This window comes from Dermacentor andersoni, chromosome 6 (genome assembly GCF_023375885.2).
Source record: "Dermacentor andersoni chromosome 6, qqDerAnde1_hic_scaffold, whole genome shotgun sequence".
NCBI classification, from domain to species: domain Eukaryota; kingdom Metazoa; phylum Arthropoda; class Arachnida; order Ixodida; family Ixodidae; genus Dermacentor; species Dermacentor andersoni.
The window spans coordinates 95,022,800-95,042,868 of record NC_092819.1 but is presented as its reverse complement, the minus strand read 5'-3'; the positions used below and the strand labels follow the sequence as shown (position 1 = coordinate 95,042,868).

The window sequence follows — 20,069 nt, the reverse complement described above, 5'->3', positions numbered from 1 at the left end:
TACGTATTTGTGCACCGGAAATAATTGCACAGAGAAGAATAAAGAGTTTGTGGAATGTAGAGGCGCTGATATTAAGGGTTTCGGGAAGGGTGCTGAAATTGTCCTATTAGGTGACATGAATGCCTACATACAGGATTTACTTGGCTATACCGACAACAACGGGAAGTCAATGCTACACCTCTGTGAGCTACATAACCTCGTTATCGTGAACCCAGGGCTTAAGTGTGACCGGCAGATCACGTGGGAAGTGGGAAGCCGGCAATCGACCATGGATTACTGTGTGATGACAGAAGGAATTTATGATAAGTTGAGAGAAATGGTCATTGATCAGGAAGTGCATAGCAGCATAGAGAGTGACCAGAAGCGCATCATTTTATCATTTTGAAAATGGCATGTGTAGTTGGGAAAGAGAGCAAGGAGCTCAATATGGCCAGTCCGAATTTGAAAGCTGAACAAATAGCAAATATAGTCACTAGAGTCGAGGAAGAACTTGGCAAATGGCCAAGAGTGGGAATATAGTGATCTTCTAAGTGTAATAACGATAGAAATACGGAAAGATAAAGAACATGTTCGTTGGCGAGGAAGAAAGCAACCGAAAAGTTGGCAGAGCAGCGAGATATACGAGAAGCGATCGCCGAACGACAGAAAGCATCTCGAGAGCACAGGCAGGCACAGAAGGCGCAGTTGCTGCAGGAGGAAGTAACCAGTAAATGGGAAATATACCGGAAGAAAAAGTGTATGGTTCAAATACTGGTTCAAGCAAAATTAAAAGTTGAAAGTGAACGTTGGTTGGTGAGAAATACGTGAGAAAAAGAAGGCCGCACCTAAAATATTTTCGGACCACGTAAAACTATTAGGCAGGAAGTGAACAACAATGCAACAACAAATCCTAGACGAAGATGAAAACAGACTGGAAAGAGAAGCGGCAATAAATTACATCGTAAAAACAACAGCCGAATCTTTCCACACCAATGACGAGGTTGTATTTGAAGAAAAAAAGAGCATAAAAGAGACCCAAGTTTAAAAGGAGCTGGTGCTGAGAAATTTCAACTGGAAGAAAGCGGAAGAGAAAATTCATAAGCGCACAGCCACGGGGCTAGACGAGGTTCCCGTTAGGCTGATTAATGGACTTGGACCAAAAAGTAAGAGTGCTCTGGTGAAAGCAATAGAAAAATTTTTAAAAGATAGACGGATACCACACAGTTGGCGACAAAGTAGAATGAACTTAATTTACAAAGGTAAGGGGAAGAAAGATAGAATTCACACGTACAAACCTTTGACCATGATATCGTTAATATACAGGAGCAATGCAGGTAATCAAATTAAAGATTCAAGCATGGGCAGAGAATAATGACATTTTGGGGGAACTTCAGAATGGCTTCAGAATAGGTATGCGTTTAGATGATAACTAATTTGTGCTTACTAAGTTTATTGAAATAATAAATACAGAAAGCACACCCTTATATGTGGCCTTTTCAGACATTACAGGAGCCTATAACAACGTAGCCCGCAACATTTTTGGGATATTCTGGAAGCGGAAGGCTTAGGTGACGGTTGTCTACAGCTTTTGAGAGATTCACCTAGAATATACCGTTTGCGTTGAATGGGAAGGCATTAGGAGCGAGGAGAAGGTTCATATCAACAAGGCACTGAGGCAGGGGTGCCCTTTATCCCTGCTGCTGTTTATGATGTACATGGTGAGGATGCAGAGGGCGCTAGAAGGAAGTAATATCGGGTTTATTCTTTCTTACAAACAGGTGTGTACAGAAATAGAGCAGTAGCTCGCAGGTTTATTTTATGAGGATGACATTGTGCTGCTAGCTAACAAGCAAAGTGAGTTGCAACGTCTGGCTAATATCTGTGGGCAGGAAGGCAACAATTAAGGTTTGAAATTTAGTGTTATAAAATCAGGTGTTGCGGTATTCACTGAAAACAGTGAACAGACAGTGGAGATACAGGGCCAGGAAAGGCCTCGGATAAAAGAGTATACATACCTTGGTGTATAGATAAACGAATGCAATAGATAAATGGAAACTAGGGAAAAAACAATAACAGTGAAGGGGAAGAAAAATGCAGCCATAATGAAGCACAGAGCGCTATAGGGATACAATAGGTACGAGGTGCTCCGAGGTATGTGGATAGGTGTAGTGATTCCAGGACTTACTTTTGGAAATGCGGTTCTTTGCTTTAAATCAGGGGTACAATCAGGACTCGATTGGAACCAAAGGTCAGTGGGTCGCCTCGCATTGGGCGCTCACGGGAAGACTACAAATCAAGCTGCGCAGGGTGATATGGGCTGGACTATAGTTTTTAGAGTGCAGTTTTGAAGTGGCGGAAGGTCGCAGTAAAATTGAGTATGAAGAAGGGCTGAGGAATATGGAAGAAAGTTAATGGTCTGGGAGAGTGTTCAGATATCTGTACTGAAAAAACATTGATTCATAGTGGAGGAAAAGAACTAGGAAGTTTACCAGCAAGTATGCGGCCTGCAGGATGGGCAACACAGCAACAAAGAAGGTCAAGCGGGAAGTCAGAGAGGCTGAAATAATCTCATGGGTGGCGGCAGTGGAAAAGAAACCTGCCATGAGTAACTGCTTAAGAGGAAAAAACGAAATCAGGAACGAAACAATTTATGATAACTCAAAGCGAAGCTCATTACTTTTCGAAGCGAGATCCGGATGCCTTAGAACACGTACCTATAAAGCGAGATATAAGAAGGAAGAAGAAGCATGCGCTTGCTGCGTTAAAGCAAGGGAAATTACGAATAATGTTTTATTAGAATATGACGATGCCTACCCAGTAGTCGATTTAGGCAGCCCTGACCTACTTGAAGTCCTTTGGTTCAGGGGGAGCAGTGGAAATATAATCATGTCCGCTAGAGGCACTAGTAAGGAGCGACAACAGACCATGTTCACACCATCAATCAGGTGATTGAGAAATGTGCGTAATATTACCAACCCTCATATATAGCTTTCATTGATGACGAGAAAGCGTTTGATTCAATCGAAACCTGAGCAGTCATGGAGGCATTACGGAATCAGGGTGTAGACGAGCCATATATAAATGTACTGAAAAATGTCTATAGCGGCTCCACAGCCACCGTAGTGCACGATAAAGCAAGCAACAAAATCCCAATAAAGAAAGGCGTCAGGCAAATAGAAACGATCTCTCCAATGCTATTCACAGCGTCTTTACAGTAGTATTCAGAGACCTGGATTGGGAAGAATTGGGGTCAGAGTTAATGGTAAATACCTTAGTAACTTGCAATTCACTCATGATATTGCCTTACTTAGTAACTCAGGGGACCAATTGCAATGCATGCTCACTGACATGGGGAGGCAAAGCAGCAGGGTGGGTCTAAAAATTAATCTGCAGAAAACTCAAGCAATGTTTAACAGTCTCGGAAAAGGACAGCAGCGTACGATAGGTAGCGAGCCACTGGAATTGGTAAGGGAATACATCCACTTAGGACAGGTAGTGACCGCGGATCCGGATCATGAGACTGAAATAATCAGAATAAGAATGCGCTGGGGTGCATTTGACAGGAATTCCCAGATCATGAACAGGAGGTTGCCATTATACCTCAAGAGAAAAGTGTATAGCAGCTTTATCTTTCCAGCACTCACCTGGAGGCTTACTAATCTGGAGGCTTACGAAAAGGGTTCTACTTAAATAGAGGACGACACAACGAGCTATGGAAAGAAGAATGATGGGTGTAACGTTAAGGGATAAGAAAAGATCAGATTGGGTTGAAATCAAGAAAAATCTTAGTTGAAATCAAGAAAAAGAAATGGGCATGGGCAGGACATGTAATGAGGAGGGAAGATAACCGATGGTCATTAGGGCTGACTGGATTCCAAGGGAAGGGGAGCGTAGCAAGGAGCGGCAGAAGGTTAGGTGGGCGGATGAGATTAAGAAGCTTACAGCGACGACATGGCCACAATTAGTACATGACCGGTGTAGATGGAGAAGTATGGGAGAGGCCATTGCCCTGCAGTGGGCGTAACCAAGACGATGATGATGATGATGAAGAGGCGATTGGAGAATTTGGGGAAGAAGAGCAGGGAAACGACCAAAAACGGAGACGTAGAAAGGCACAGTGCGCAATAGGGGATCAGAAAATTTGGGTGTGATAGCTCACAGTGTTTTTTTCTTTTTTATTGTTTAACCAAGGTAGGACATTAGGCAGTATAATAGCAAGAGCTTGATGGGGCGACCCACCGCCCCGTTCCAAAGGGGACGCTCATAACATCCATCCATGTTCCTGTGTACACCGTTTTTTCGTGGACGCCGCTATAGTTGTGAACTCAGTGGCTTGGCCTAGGAGCAGCGCGAAACTGGCTTGTGTGAAAGCCGTGTTTTGCATGTCAGGTCTACGAGCAGCTACAGTTGCAAGCGTTTGTTTTCGTACTGGTGTGCTTTATTTGGCATGACGTGCTGTGTTCTACATCGGAAGTGATTCCGTGTGACGTGCTGAATTCGTTTAAGCGGAGATGACCGAAGTTTCTGTTGCCGGAGAAGCTGAGAGAGCGCCCGAGTTGGAGCCTACATTCAGCCTCGGGCGTGAGCTGCTTATTTGTTTCTTTTTACGAATTTGTCTATAGATTGCGTTGTCGCTAAATATCCGCGTATTTCTCGAACTTGAGCAGGAAATGACCAGTTGAAGAAAAGCTAGACAAAAGTAACAGCGTGTGCGCCGTTTTATTGTTCACTTCGACAAGCATTAACTATGTTATAGACACATTGCGTGACTGCTCGATTAGTTAGACGTGGCTCTTTGTCCCGTTTTTGTTTAGGTAGTGACAGGACGTCGCACAATATACAGGGCGTTGAAACGCTATCTTAATGTTCGACCTTCGTATCGCCGGTCCTCTTCGATGCGGCCACCTGCTGTTACGCCAATCGTGTCCTAACAAGCAGCAGCCGCATCGTTTTTTATGCAGTGTCCATTAGATATTACTGATTATTGGGCAAGGAACCGTTTCTGAAGCACAACTCTTATGTAACATGTCTATTAGCAACTGCACTGATCACCATGTTGAGCCAAGCCATCGGCCTCGTAGCGGCATCGGTCCAGTGTAGACGCAGCACCGCAGATTTGAGAAAAGCGACAACATAATCTTTGGTTTACGCAGGTAGCTTACAAGTGGCGCTCAGATGTTTGACAGTTTTCGAGACTGGCCCTTCCTTCGACTGCATTCAGTTGGCAGTACGCGAGCACTGTTATATTTCACCAATCCTGTCATACTTAATTGCTCGTTTGATTGACGAGAGTGCTGGTTATGCTGAAAATGTTGCGGCACACACATATTTGTATCGTGCGACAACAGAAACAGTGGCCTGCTGAGCGATTTATGTTATTATTCATCGACCACCATATGTGCATGCCGTCAGTTCTCGCTGCTATATGGTTTCACCGCCCCCTTTTTTCTGCTTGATGGACACATGCTTCAGCACTTACAGTATTTGTGGTTTTGTCACTGCCACAGAACAGTTGTTTTGGCAACTAAAATACCACAATTTCATTTTTTACATGCAGATAACGATGTCATTGCAACTGTCATTACTAAAGCTGCAAAACTACTCTACGTAAAACGAAAGCATTTTGTAGACGCACACTAACAGAGTGATCATGACCAAATCCTTTCTGACCCAGCACTGTGCCATGATCTCCTAATAAGTTTTCGTTCTCAAGGAGTCAAATTCATGTCCTGTGGCTAGAGTGTTAAACCAGCAACTTCTGAAATGTATGAATGACGGTGCACTGTTTGTAGCATAAAAGTGTGCACTGGAATAATGTATTTAAGTCTATGTGAGGTTATTTACATAGCAGCTGTATTTCATTATTTCAACATATCTGTGTCGAAATGCTTAAAAAAATTGTTGCTCTTTCTGTTCTCATTTCACAGATGGCAAGTGTTAAGCCGGAACCCAAGTGTGATTGTCAGCTGGTGTGATGATTTAAAAGAAGTGGCCGGAGGTACAGATGCCAAACATAATCCGCTACCTGCTCACAAACAAAGCATGTGACTTGGGAGAAATTCACTCATTCAGGAGTATGCAATCTTACGCTTATCTACAAAGTGGTTGGCTAGAGAATGTGCTCCTTCATGAGATTGACGAGAGACTTGTGCTCCTGAAATGTGAAGTGTAGGCGTCACGCTCACTTAAAACACACCACGACGCATGGGTGCGGTGCCAGAGTACAGGAAAAGTAAAAAAACAGTGGATGTACGTGCATGACCGGGAGAGGAAAATTATGCAGTCATGTTGGTGCACTTATCTGTAAATTGGACTTGGCGGTTATTACAAGGCCTGACAGGAGGAGGTCGCACTGATAAATCAACAACCTGGAACCGTGGAACAAAGAGGAACCTTGAACCAGCCACTCTGCCTGACAAATTTTAAGGTACAGATGAAGACCATCGATAATGATGCCCGCAAAAAAAAAACGATTCCATTTTTGCCACAACTCCTCGGCGATGATACGAACATCCAGGAGTTCTACAGAAACTGCCCATTCCAAGAGATTGTCAATGTTAGGGGTGAGAAACGTGTTTGGCTTTTGCATGTATTGAACAGTTCTGTGAGAAGACGACAGCACACAAGTTTGCTTGTAGTGCCGTTAGTAGAACTTCAGAATACCATGACTGCAGGCATTCGAGGTGTTCTCTTGTTTTCTAGTGTTTAGCACAAAAATATTTTGGCAGGAAAAGAAGCAAGGCAAGAAAACCACCTTAGCATTTGCACTCCCTGTCGGTGAAAATACTGCGCAGCTATGTCCAGGTGCTTTAGTCATGTTTTGAGCCACGCATGAAAAGGGGTGCCAGCTCTGCCGCTTGTTTCATTGTGAACAAGGCTCCCGTGGGGGAGCCGAAAGGTAAATAACTATTTTAAATCATTTTGGTCGATGTCTAGACCTCCTCCATTTAAGTATGCATCATCGATAGCAGACGGGCTTCCATCATACTCTCAACTTCATAATGTGAATAAAGCTGAAAAAAAAAAACTCGAAACGATGCACTAAAGCAGTTGTCTGCGGGGCTCTATTCATCCTTAATACGAACTTCCTTTGCAAAATAAAGTGAAAGGAGAAGTACAGATTTCCTGACATTGTCGTTGAGAACTGCCTCACCCTCCATTACAGCCACCAACATTATTTTACTAAAGGCACTTCAAAAAAGCCTACGACTCAAACTGACAAACCAAGCATTTGATGGATTGCGCTGTGATGCACTTTGCGACTTCGAAGACTGCGCGCTTGATACACCTGCACAGCGGCATCCATAGTCATGGTCAAGGTTGTGATTAGTATGCTGTTACCTAATTGATGCGGCTGTAAAAGTGTTATAAATTGGGTAAATGATAGAGCAAGAAATGCACAGTGGCCACTCCCAGCTCACTGCTCTAGCACGAGGCGAAGTGGCTGCGAGAGCGGGGACCATATAAAGCGAGCAGGTGGAAATAAAGGGATAAAAGTGTCGTTATATTTATACAACAAATGCGAATTTAAAGTGAAGCACGTTCTTATACTGGTAATCTCGATAGAAGAACTCGTTATGTTCTTTTCAAATACAGTACATGCATGAGTTGCAATGATAAACGAAGTTAGTACATTGTGCATGTCCCTTTTTTGTACTATCTATCTTGCGCCGCATTTTTCTAGAACATATGGGCAGTCATGAACTAGCTCAGTGAAGTGAATGTGGATGCAACACTGCCATATTCTTGCCGCTTCAGGCAAATGATTTTTTGCAAGACCTTCATCATCCATACAGTTGCCCTGCTAGCACCTTTTCATTGTGTATTGACAATATCTTCCGCAGAAACTTGTGCTGCAATCTTGCCCAGCACCTGTGCGAAAACTAATGCATGCATGAAGAATTTGCAGTAAAGTGTATATTGTGATGCTTACATGTTTTATGTACTTCTGCTCAAGGCACGCTGCTTCATGAGACTTTGACTGCTCCGTTTCGACGATTTCAGGGACAACGAACCACGCCTGCCTCTCCAGCTCAGCCCTCACGACTGTGTTAACAACTTGCGATAAGGGTGTGCTGTCCAACAACTTTTATGTAAAATACATAGCACTCTCAGGTCCAGGTGTGGCTGCATTAGAGACATCAACAAAAAGTTAGGCAAAATATTTGTGGCATGTCTCTAGGCGACTACGAATAACAGCCTTCAACGTTTGGAGGATACCAAAGCTGGCAACAACTCCAACTGAGAAAGCTTTGCAAAGTATCACGAGCCCGAACGTCTATGGTAATGCAGCCACACAGCATGGAATAAACCATGAAGTATTGGCACGACTGCAATTTCGAAAGTATTCTGGACTTATTGCTAATCAGCGTGGAATATACGTATGCAAAGAAAAACCATGACTGTCAGCAACACCCGATGGAATTATATAATCTCACTTTGCAGTTATAGAAATCAAGTGCCCATTTACACAGGACTGCAAGGAAGTCATACGGAGTGGGAAGTACGACGTGATAGAAAAGGAAGGGGTACATATCTTAAATAAGAATGGCCCTAGAGGATATTATTCCCAGCTACAGTTCAATACGTTGTGCACTGAGAAGCGGCTCCGTTTTTTGTATGTATGGTCACCAAAAGTGACAATTATCATCGAGGTACCATTTGGCTGAAGTTATGTCACACATCAAATGCCGCGGCTTCAAAGGTTGTTTTTGTAAAATGCTTCCTTGTTTGCAAGGAAGGAAAAGTGAAGGTAAGCTTCACCTGTGAGAATAATTGCAGAAATGTAAGCACTACTGATTTAGCTGCAGTGCTAGAAGTTCAGGAAAATATTTTCCTGATTGCTGTGCTAAAACATACTGTGCATTTGTAACATTTTGTTGAATTCTCCTGTATCTTGCTTGTGGCTGTGCTCTCGTCCCTTGTTTATTATTCTTTTTGTCTTGCCTTTATTTTTTTATGAATCATATGCTTGTGAAACAGACACACTAAACCACCTCTTCAAGGGACACTTAAAAGGAATATTTTATTTTGAGTAAATTGCACTTCTATGAGCACAAATGAATCTCATAAATTAAGCAGATATATTGACACCAAGAAATAAACAAGCAATGGGGTACACATCACAATGCCCCTTTAATGTTCCTGTAACAGGTTTTCGCCGCATCACGAATTTCACATGCTTTCTTCGATTCCGTTTTTCATTGATAAAGACGTGTGACGTTGCATTATAAACAAACCAAATACTGGAATGGCAAGTGTAGCTTTTCGATTGCCATAATGATCAATATACGAGAAAATGGTGGGAAATGTGCGACGCGGCACTGATGTATCAGCGCAGAGCTGTGGGTATGGAATTCATGAAATGGAAGTTCGGTCTTGGCTTTCTTTGCTTATAATGAATCTTTATGCGTACAAAAAATCCATATTTGAAGGACTGTTCGCCAGTCTACACTGATTTAGCTGACTTTTTTAGTGTCCTTTTAACATCTAGTGTGCTTGTGTATATTTTTTTTCATTATTGCACCTGCCGTTCTGTTGCATTCTAATTCATACTGAAGTAGGCATTTGGGAGGCAAGTCGAATGTTGGTATTTTACAGTGTATATGTCTAATCTAGACGTTTTGCAGAAAGATTGCTCGGCCCATTTTCCTCTTTTTCTTTTGTGGGTCTGTTGGGGAGCCCATTGGTGGTGATAAATGCTTTATTTGTGTTTATTTGCCCTTGCATGGAACACTTGAACGTGTGCATAGTACTGTCAAAGCCCTACCATACCAGTCAGTTTTTTTTATTCTGTAGTTCTAATTACATCATATTTTCCTTACTGCCTTTAACATGTGAATACTTTCATTGTTCTAGTTTGTGAGCTGAAGCAGCTCATATATCCACATACAGAGAGGTAGTTGTTAATACGCCTCGCATTTTGTACAACAATGAATACATTTTCATATTTTGTACTTCAAACAATTTTTCGCCGCTATGATAATCAAGTAAGTTTACCAGTGTTTTATAATCTTTTGTGTTGATATGCTCCAATAAATTTGTGTTCGTGCTGGTGCAGGAGAGCCGCATATTTACCAGAGTTATCAGTGCTGTAGTTTTTGTAATATTAGGTTTTTTTGTGTAATACAGCGTTGTCCCCGCTTTTATGCTACACTTCTACATAAGATGACGCATTCAATTATTTTATCAATAAACATGCACTCAACATAATAAAGTCTACCATTTTCATGTATGCGCCATTATTAACTTCCGCATTGTGTTCACTTCTGCGGCTTGAACACTCAGTAAAAACAATTGTCTGGGTTGCACTATTTATTCATGAAACTGCTTACATTTCCTTGATAGTGCGACCATTGGTCTCTGCAATTAGTGGTTCCCTTAAATTACAGAGGCCTCCAGACACAAAGATCACACTATCAATTGTGTCTTTGCACTTGATGCTCAATGCCGACTTAAATATTCTGTATGTCTCGATTCTGTTTATGGCTCGCTCCGCATGTATTCGTACTGATGCCATGCGCCGAGTTGAGGTGACTTCCTGTTAAGAAAGTTGGCCCTTCCCTGTAATGCATGATAATTCAGTGTACATGTTAGTGCTGTACGAATGCCCTCATTTCTCAACACAGGAAAAAAAATAACGTGAATACACAAATACACGAATACTACTAAATTGCAGCACATTAGGGTCCAGAAATCCTAGACTCTACATAAGGCCATTTCACGAATGTTTCTCTTGCTACTCAGCATTGGCAGAAACTGAGCTTCACTGGTAGGCCAATGCGTCTGCACTGTTGCGCACTGCCTTATAACTAGCCAAAGTATGTGCTAGAATGGCCTAAGAGAAACGACATAGGGAGGACAACTCCTACAAGAACGCCTTAAAATAGATAATATAACTGGAATAGTAGGTCTGCCACCTGGCTTGAAAATAAAGGTGTTGACAAATTTACTAAGGAGTAACTTCTGAAAAAAAAAAGTCAAGCTACATACCTTGTGGTGTATTCAGTTAGCGAAGCTAGTGCTTTAAGCCCTGCACGGAGCTGCACTGTAAATGTAAACATTTACAACGTTCAAGTGGCAGAACACTCTTACGGCTTAGTTTCAGGGAAAGTACGATGCAGCAATTTCTTTCACCAGATTGTATCTCTCTTATTATCCATCGTCATCGCAAAGAGCGACAAGAAATGCCATTAGAGTAGAATTTCTAATTATCCCTGTCCAAGTTCCCAATATTTTCACTCTAGAATAACCTTGTTTGCATCTTCCGATTGCACAACCGCATTTTAATTTTTTCCATGCAGAAAGAAATGAGAACTTGCTTTTACCATTGTCGCATCCTTCATGCTTTGTTCAACCTTGCTCACAATTATTTATACAAGAATGCTTCCCTTGGCAAATGCCTATATCAGAAATTCACATTAGAGAACAGTGAAGTCTGTTGTGTCTTAACGAGTAGTGCTTAGCTGTTCCAGTTGTGTACAACTAGTACAAACGACAATGACTTTGATAGTACAGATAGCGCACCATGCCATGCAATGCCGACGTAGAATAGTGTGATACAGAAGGGACGAGAAAGGAATATGACACGAGTGCATATTAACAACTCCTTATTATTGTCAGAAACTTCAATATGTAAGTTTTTACACGAGTTATTGTATGCAATATGCATTAAAATTCAGTTGTTAGTCTGAGCTTGTGTCATGTTCCTTTATCGTTCCTTATCACCCTATTCTAGATCAGTATGCAGTACCAAATCTACCAGCATTTAGGATCTGTAAGCCTTGCAATGTGGCTCTTTACCGCTTGCTCATGCAGCTTAATCCAGTCTACAGAGCATCTCACTTTTGAGCTGGACAATTTCCGATGGTGACATGGAAGTCAGCCCTTTATTTCGTGTAACAGGCCGACAAAGAATAACTGCACATTCACTCCCAAATATTTGTGAACACAGCCCAATGTAGCATCCCAATAATCACCGAGTGCTGTCATTGGAACTAGGCAACCACAAGTACAATAGCCAATAGCAAACCATGCATGTTTGATAATCATGCATTGTGTAGCACAAAGACAGCATGTGTTGCCTACTTTAATAGAATGAGTGAATGAATGGTGGCAGCTTTTCTCACATTTGGTGAATGCTGGCGTGTTAAATTTGATTCCCTGGGCTTCCAAGTAGGGGTCCAGAGTGAAGCCCCTGTCGGCCATTATAACATCCCCAGCAACAAGGTATTCTTGGATGCCACTCTGACAATAAATTTGTCCGAAGCACGGCCACCAAATGCACGAGAAATGTACATAATAAGGCCATTTGGAGCAATTACAACAAGAAAGTTTACAGTATTATGAACTTTCTATGAACTGTAGGTTTGGGCTCGTGTCTTGTTTTGCTGGCCTTTGAAGTGCGACCTCTGGGCAATCGTATATGTATGCAGTGGTTTGAAACCCACTTTCTATGAATGCACTTGGCATAGCGCTCTGAATACGAGATCTCGGGAGCCAGATAACAACATATTTCATGATCTCTTTAAGTGATTTGACGACATTCTTGAATATATTACACACAGAGGATGGTGCAACACAATACCTTGAGGCTAGCTCCCTGTAAAGAAGGCCAAGCCTCAAGCGCATCAGTGTTAGAAGCAGCTAGTCTGTGTGAAGTTGTGAAGGCCGCAAAGGTGTCCTCGGCATGGACAGTGTGAGCTTCTTAAATATGTCTGGTGATATCCGTGTGTAAAATCGTAGGTCGACTGCAGCCATCTTTTCTGGAGGTGGTGTTCTCATATTGACCAACTTTAGAGGTGCAGAATATGTGTGATGGACAGTTGTGATATCTTCCCACTGTGTGGCTGCGTCCACATTGAACACCTGGAAATAGTCACAATTCTGATTAACACACAGTCTGAATGCAAGGAAAAAATATCCTACTATATAGGAACGGCGAAAGTTTGCTTTAAGAAAGACCAACTGACTAAGCAAAATAATTTGAACTCACAATGAATAATAGAGGCAAGTACTTAGCAAGAAATGCACTACCCGCTTCTTTAAATAATCATCACAGTAAGGCCCCTCACCAGGTTTGGGCATTGCAAACTAAGAAGTGCAGCATGTAGATCCTGAGGTGGAAATCGTGCTTGCAAAGTATTAGACAGCTGCAGGGCATGAAAACAGCTGAAACTTTAAAGAGACACCTTCACGCCATTTCTGTTGGGGTAGCCCCGCGTACACCCAGCAGTCAAGGAAACACACTTGTGCCTCCACGTAAGATGCATTGCCCGCAACGTTGCAGATTGAGCTGAGTGACTTCACTAAGTTGTTCAATGCATAACGTGACACTAGGAGTGTGCCACATAGAAAAAAAGAAGGAAGCAGGGCTAGTCACATAAACCTGTCACAGCCCCTTGGCTCTGATATGAAATTTGAAGCAACTAGTTGCAAAGTATGCATACAGCTGGATTCATTGGGAAAATTTATAGGGACAATGCTGGAGCTTGAGACTAAAATTTGCTTTCTCCACAACTGAATGTTATCTCTATTGCTTACATAATCATAATAGCAGCAGCAGCAGCAGTCTATTTTATGTCCACCGCAGGGCGAAGGGTTCTCCCTGCGATCTCCGTTTAACCCTGTCCTACACCAACCGATTCCAACTAGCGCCGGCAAATTTTCTCATTTCATCGCCACGCCTAGAGATCTGCGGTCCTCTACTGCGCTTGTCTTCTGTTGGTACCCATTAACCATAATGGTCCATCTAACCGCATTACGTGACCTGCGCAGCTCCATTCCTTTCTCTTAATGTCAATTAGAATATCTGCTATCTCCGTTTGCTCTTTGACCCACCCCGCTCTCTTTCTGTCTCTTAATAATATGCCTAACATTCTTTGTTATATTGCTCTTTGCACAGTTCTTAACATGTTCTCAAGCTTCTTTGTCAGTCTCCAAGTTTCTGCCCCATATGATAGCAGCGGTGAAATGCAGATTGTACACCTTTCTTTTCAACGATAATGGTAAGCTTCCACTCAGGATGTGACGTCTGCCGTATGCGCTCCAACCCATTTTCATTCTTCTGTAAATTTGCTCCTCTTTATTAGGGTCCCCTCTGAGTAATTGATTGACTTAGGTTAACGCACTCCTTCACATACTGTAGAGGCTGACTGGCGATACTGAACTCTTCTTCCCTTGCCAGGCTAATAATATAATTCATAAATTGCCTCTTCACATGATGCATATAGATCTGTTTGTGATAACATTGCGCCATCACCAGACAAAGTTCTAGGCACCTACCAGTACATAATACTTTTATGACAATGTTATTCAAGGCTGAATTAACTGCTACTTCTTCACATAGTCTTTTTCTGGTGGCTTTAGAAATAGAAGTGTGTTGTCAACAGTGTCTGCAATTAAGTGATATGCTACACTGCATTGGTGCTGTCTGAGACAACTAATCAAAACAAATATGAACGATGTGAACTTCTTATTTGCTGCTGTCCACTTCTTGCCAAAGGTGAAAAAAACTGCAAAATTTTTATACCGCTGTCTATTTTTTTCCATTTGCGAACATACAAGTAGGCGGTTCAATAAAACTACCATCCCTTCACATTCTTCTCCCAGGAAACTTATAACTAATAACTGTTGCTGCCGTTGCGAAAATAACCTGGGGACCATTGCTACCATTGTGAAAATAACTTTGGGACATAGGCGTCAGTGGACCACGTGTCATTTTCCCAGAAAAACTGCTGCGAGCTCGGTTGCGGTGCAACTCTAACCCGATTCAGAAAGTAGATGCAGCTCTCTGCAAGGGCGGGGCAAGGCATTGACATCATGTTTAGAACAGGTTTAAAATTTGGCAAGCACCCATAAATGTGCACTTTTTTGTCTCAGTGTTTCTTTTTATCCACTTTCTTTGTATGACACATTTTGTCTCCTTCAAGTGTTATACTGAAGCTGCATCATTTTGACTTGCCTGATTAACACCTAGTGAAGGTTAGGCACTTTCATCCAAGACACTATCTAGTTGTGGCCGCAGATAAAAAAAAGACGCACTAGAAATGAGGAGTCTGCTTTTGACTGCTCTTTTTAAGTCGAAAGGGGCTTTGCAGCCCCAACTTTATCCTACACATCCGCATCCATGCTGTGGTGCAGCTTGATGTGAAACCGCAGTACAAAACCAGTATTTGAAAACCACAGAAAATTACTGATATGCTGCGTAGGAAGAATAACCTTCAATACACCTGCAAACGCAACAGAGATGTCAAAAATGTTACATTGTTGAGGTTGAAAGAACCTAGGCAAGGGTAAAAAATAGAATTCGCTGATATTTTTTATGTTACTCTATTAGATCTACAACGTTGGGAAAAAATGATGTTCTACATTTCTGTACGACCGCCTACTGTGTTCTGAGGTAAAGACACATGCATCACTATGTTTCGAGGGTAGCTTGTTGGCTCAGTGTAGAAGTCTTAAATGTTCCGTGCAGGATTGAATAAAAATAAAGATTGTAGACTGACTGAATCACTGTAATAAAGAACCAATAAGATGAATTTACCGCAAGCATCACCTCAGAAAACCAATGCAAAATACATTAAGTGGATCGCCCAGGCTAAGCGACTTCCTTTCGCTTCAAAAGAATGCAAATATCTGATAATTCAAAAAGCTAACTTTATTCATGTCAATGCTTGTGGATTAATTACCCGGTGCTGTTCAAGGCTTCTTGAAGTTGTGTTGACTGTAATAGGATCGATTTTGAGCACACAAAAGTTTGTATGAAAAACGGGAGTTGGAACCCACAAAATTTCTTTAATGTGATGAAACTATGCTTTGCAGTGTGGCGGTGTACCTATTCTAAATCACCTGCTGTGGGCGCAAGTGGTTTTGGCAAATGGCAGGGTACCTTGCATGTGTCATGTAATGGGGATGATTGCGCAAACTGAAGGCTTCCCAACGACATGTAAAAACAGGTGCATTTGTTTTTTGTTCACTAATGCGAGACCACAAAAAAATTTACTTTAGCACTGTTACTTTTGGGCCTTAGAAGTCCAAAACCAAGAAAGGGGATGACAGATGGAATAGCACACTGTGGTATAAAGTTTGTAAACAGGGATAAGGTACCTCAGACAGGCTGGCCAACGTTTCGATAGGAGGACCTATCTTAGTCAAAGGCGGCCTCGTCATCCTCGGCGTGTTAGTTTTAAAGGGTCAGTGTAGTGACGTCACGTGCGGGCGCTGTCGCTGGCGGCTGGATTTAAAGAGAGAGATTACCAGAGGAAACAAGCGCTGTCGTCCGACGTCTGTGAGCTTCATTCTCAAGACGAGGGGACAAGAGCGTGAGAGTGGGCACGCGGGGGGAAAATGGGTGGGGGAAGCCAGGGCGGCACCAAGACGGACAAAAAAGGGGGGGGGGAGAGTGAAAGAAAAAGAAAGAGAAAAATGAAAATATTAAGAAATACGGGGGCTTGGGAGCGTGTTGGGGATGCGAAAGGTTAGGAGATATTCAGGGGGAGTCGTTGGCGGCATGTTTTTGAGGCATTAGAACGGCCGGTCAAGCGGTCAGTGCGCGAGTAACACAAAAGACAAAAAAAAGACACACACAAAGAAAACATGAGTTGAAAGTGACTTGAGTAGCATAGTAGCAATACGTCGAGTAATTTTGAAATAGTTAAGATGGCGACGAGGAGTCTGCGGTGCAATGTATGGGGTGACAGAAAGGCAGCGGCATCGTCTTTCAAGGGGCACTGCCCCAGGCGTTCAACGTAGGTGTCGTTACGGCGGCATCCAGAAATGGCGATACTCTGGGTTGAAGCGCCGAAGAAGGCATATTGACTTCGGAATGTGTTGTTGAGAGGGTTTCAAAAAAAATAGATTTAAAAAAGGGGGGGGAAGGGAAGGGAGAGGGGGAGGGGGACCGAAACCGGAATAACAAACTGGAGGGTGACGCGCGCAGAAGCGGGTGTGGGCAAGTGTACATGGAAGAAGGGGATCGTACAGTTGGTATAGACGTAAAAACCTGAAAGAGTACATTAAATTGAGTAGTAGGCAGGAAAACATTTTTTCCGAAATGGAAGAGTAGGTGAGGTTAAGAATCAAAGTTAGCTGGTGGCTTCATGTGTTTTGTGTATTGGTTGATGATAGGAGAGTTTCAGATTTAAATTGCCGCTTTTAAAGATTCTAAGTTGCCGCGTGCCAAATTAATTCCTGTCGGGTGTAGGCAATTAAACTTGTGTATGAGGTATGATTCCGTATACTTCCTTTCGCGAGGGGAACGGAAAGTTGTTTGTAGTATATAGAGCCTTGCTTTGTCAAATATATGACCATGTTCATTAAAGTGGCTGGCTACTGCTTTGGGTAAATTGTGTTTTGTGTCCGCGCGGCGACCATTGAGTCTTGTATTAATTTGTTGTCCAGTCTCACCTATGTATTGTTTGCCTTAGGTACGGGCATAAGCGAAAGAAATGCTTTTCTAGAGTAAATGTGTTACAACTGCTGAAGAAGCTGTTCCTTGCAGTATAGACATGTGTCAGCTGTATAAATTTTTAAAAAATAATTCTGGAGTTTTATATACCAAAACAAAATATGATTATGAGGCACGGCGATGTGAGGGACCTCAGATTAATTTTGAACACCTGGGGTTCTTAATGTGCCTCAATAACTTTGCGACGTTCCAATTAATGTAATGTACACAATGGTAGGTGCTATTAAATTAGCTTCGGCGCATGCTTGCGCTGTTGCGCATTAGATTACTTACACAATCAATGTATGCGCATGGCTCCGACTGTGCAGACTGCACTTCATCTCCAGAAAGCTAAGAAAAAAATTTAAAGAAATGGCGAACGCGAACATTAAGATCACACATTATCAAACCGCGTTGTCAAAAAGAGAACAACGGCTCTAACGCTCTTTTATGTCTAGTCATCGAAGTGTACTAAGCAAAAGAGCTCACGCAATAGTAGCATAGTAGCATTGGCGACAAAAAAGTGGTTTTACATGTGAGCACTATACACGCCTAAAAAGATATCACACTCAAAACAAAGTGCAGCATTTCTTCATAAACAGATCGGCAAAATAATTTTTACACATACCCTTCGTCACTTCGTAGGCACGTAGTCGCCTGTCCCTATTCACCGTCGCCCGACTTAGACCAGCGCAGGATTTGACTGTCACTTGCAACTGTTTCTTCGAGAAGTAGCATTCTCGCTTGACTATAGCTGCAGGTTATGTATACACACATACCTTCCGCTCATAGCCGAGGCTCCTCATTGGTGTCGAGTTCTTGTCGGTACGTTCGTGTGGTATGTTCACCAGAAAATAAGCGTACTGAGCATACCCGCGAACTGTTTGGCGGTAGGAAGTTCTTCCTGTTGACGCTTGCAATCCACAAACGCCGATGCTCTGGATAAGCAGGAAAACGATGAAACTTGAAGCGTTCGGTACCAAAAACACGCCGTGGATGTTGATACACGTCACACGTTTGTTCCGCCAACAGCTTCCTGTTTCTATAATTATTCGTACAGCTGAGGATAACGCAGTGGTTCCCCGATTACCTGTTGTTAGCTTCCATCGCATCAATATTCCGTAGGACGCGCTATAACAATGAACTTTTAACTTTCAAGCAGCAGCACATGCATGGTGATAGTGACCTAAAAAAAGGAAAGATGCTTGATTCTGCAACGCGTGAGGGAGCACGACGAAGCGTCGTCAGAGGAGAAGGAGTAGAAAGTAAAAGATCATAAAGAAAGAGGGATGATGTGACCTAATAGACTCCTTTATGCGCGACAGCTGGCAGTCCTCAGTAAGGTTGCCAGCGTTGTAGCGGGCATTTACAGAGTGTCTATTCCAGTGGAATTGATACAGCACATGCACACCGTGCCTAACCACGCCGACTCGCCCAAGCCAGAAAGGAGGAAAGGCGCGTGTTGCCATACTTTCCTCCTCGCCCGGTGAAAAGGACTGCATGCTCCCGCAGGGAGCAGGGTTGCGCATTACTTTTCCTGCGCCGCTCGGACCGCCATTCGCCGAGAGCGATCACGTGGTACAAAAATGACGTCAAATGTTCAACTGCAAGGCTGAGAAGCCAACTTTACGGGCGCCGTGCCGACTCGTTTCTGTTAGTACCATCGAAATTGCAACCAGCGGACCGTCGAGCGTGCGTAGAACCTATCGGCTCCAAATTGCAGCTACGGTGTTCGACGATATTAGGTTAATAACTTTCGTGAAGTGGTACGAAACACGTCATTTGAAACTTGTATTCCTGTATGACGGGGTGCAGCGCCCCAAACTGCACAAATCGTACGGAAGGTGGCAAAGCTTTTCACGCGGTGCCTTGTGGATGGAGGAGACCGGCTAGATCCTAAATGAAAAAGGATATGCGAGGTGCGTGTACTTTATTTACACTAAAGCAGCATTTACCTCCAATAACACTCCTGTAGACGCTGAAATGGGTACGTATAGCATGAGAGGTTGTTCACTTGTGCAATTTTTGTACTATATGTGGAGCGCGACACAGACGCCGCACAAAGAATGGACGACACGCCTGTGTCAGGCTGCGCATATACGCCAAGAATGTTAACTTACAAGCTCGCACAATTTGCTTTGTAGATTGTAAGATTGTTCTGACTGTGCGGCTTTATAACAGTGTATTGAAAACAGAGTAAATACTAGCATGTACAATTTGCCCGCTGCGTTCTCTACGGTTATTTTTTTGTCGCCGTTCTGATTTTTCACGTAAGGTCCATTAATGTACTCATGCTCATTGCTTTGTAATATGCGAAAACATCGTGCACTCCCGCTGATGAGACAGCTGTGATAGCTTCAGTATTTACCCCCCGCAATATGTTGCTCGTTCGATCAGCTTTAGTCGATGTGAGGAATGTGAACCTATTTTTGTACGTTTAATAAGCGCTGCGTTATGGTAGATTAACCTGAGTATTATGAATAGATCAAGAAAAAATGTGTTGTCATATTACCGTCTGCAATGTGTGAATAATTACTTTGCATGTTTGCAATCTTATGTCATTGCTGTAATAAAGATAACTTGTTGTTACTCATAATAACTTGTTGCTTTCCAGTTGCACTGAATTCTGTCCCCAAGGCTCCAA

At 42.7% G+C, this 20,069-nt stretch overlaps 1 pseudogene; it reads right to left on the bottom strand.

Annotated features, from left to right (window-relative positions):
* Nucleotides 1–6,088: 6,088 nt before the first annotated feature.
* LOC126523014 (uncharacterized) lies at nucleotides 6,089–18,231 on the bottom strand (annotated as a pseudogene).
* Between the last annotated feature and the right edge of the window lie 1,838 nt (nucleotides 18,232–20,069).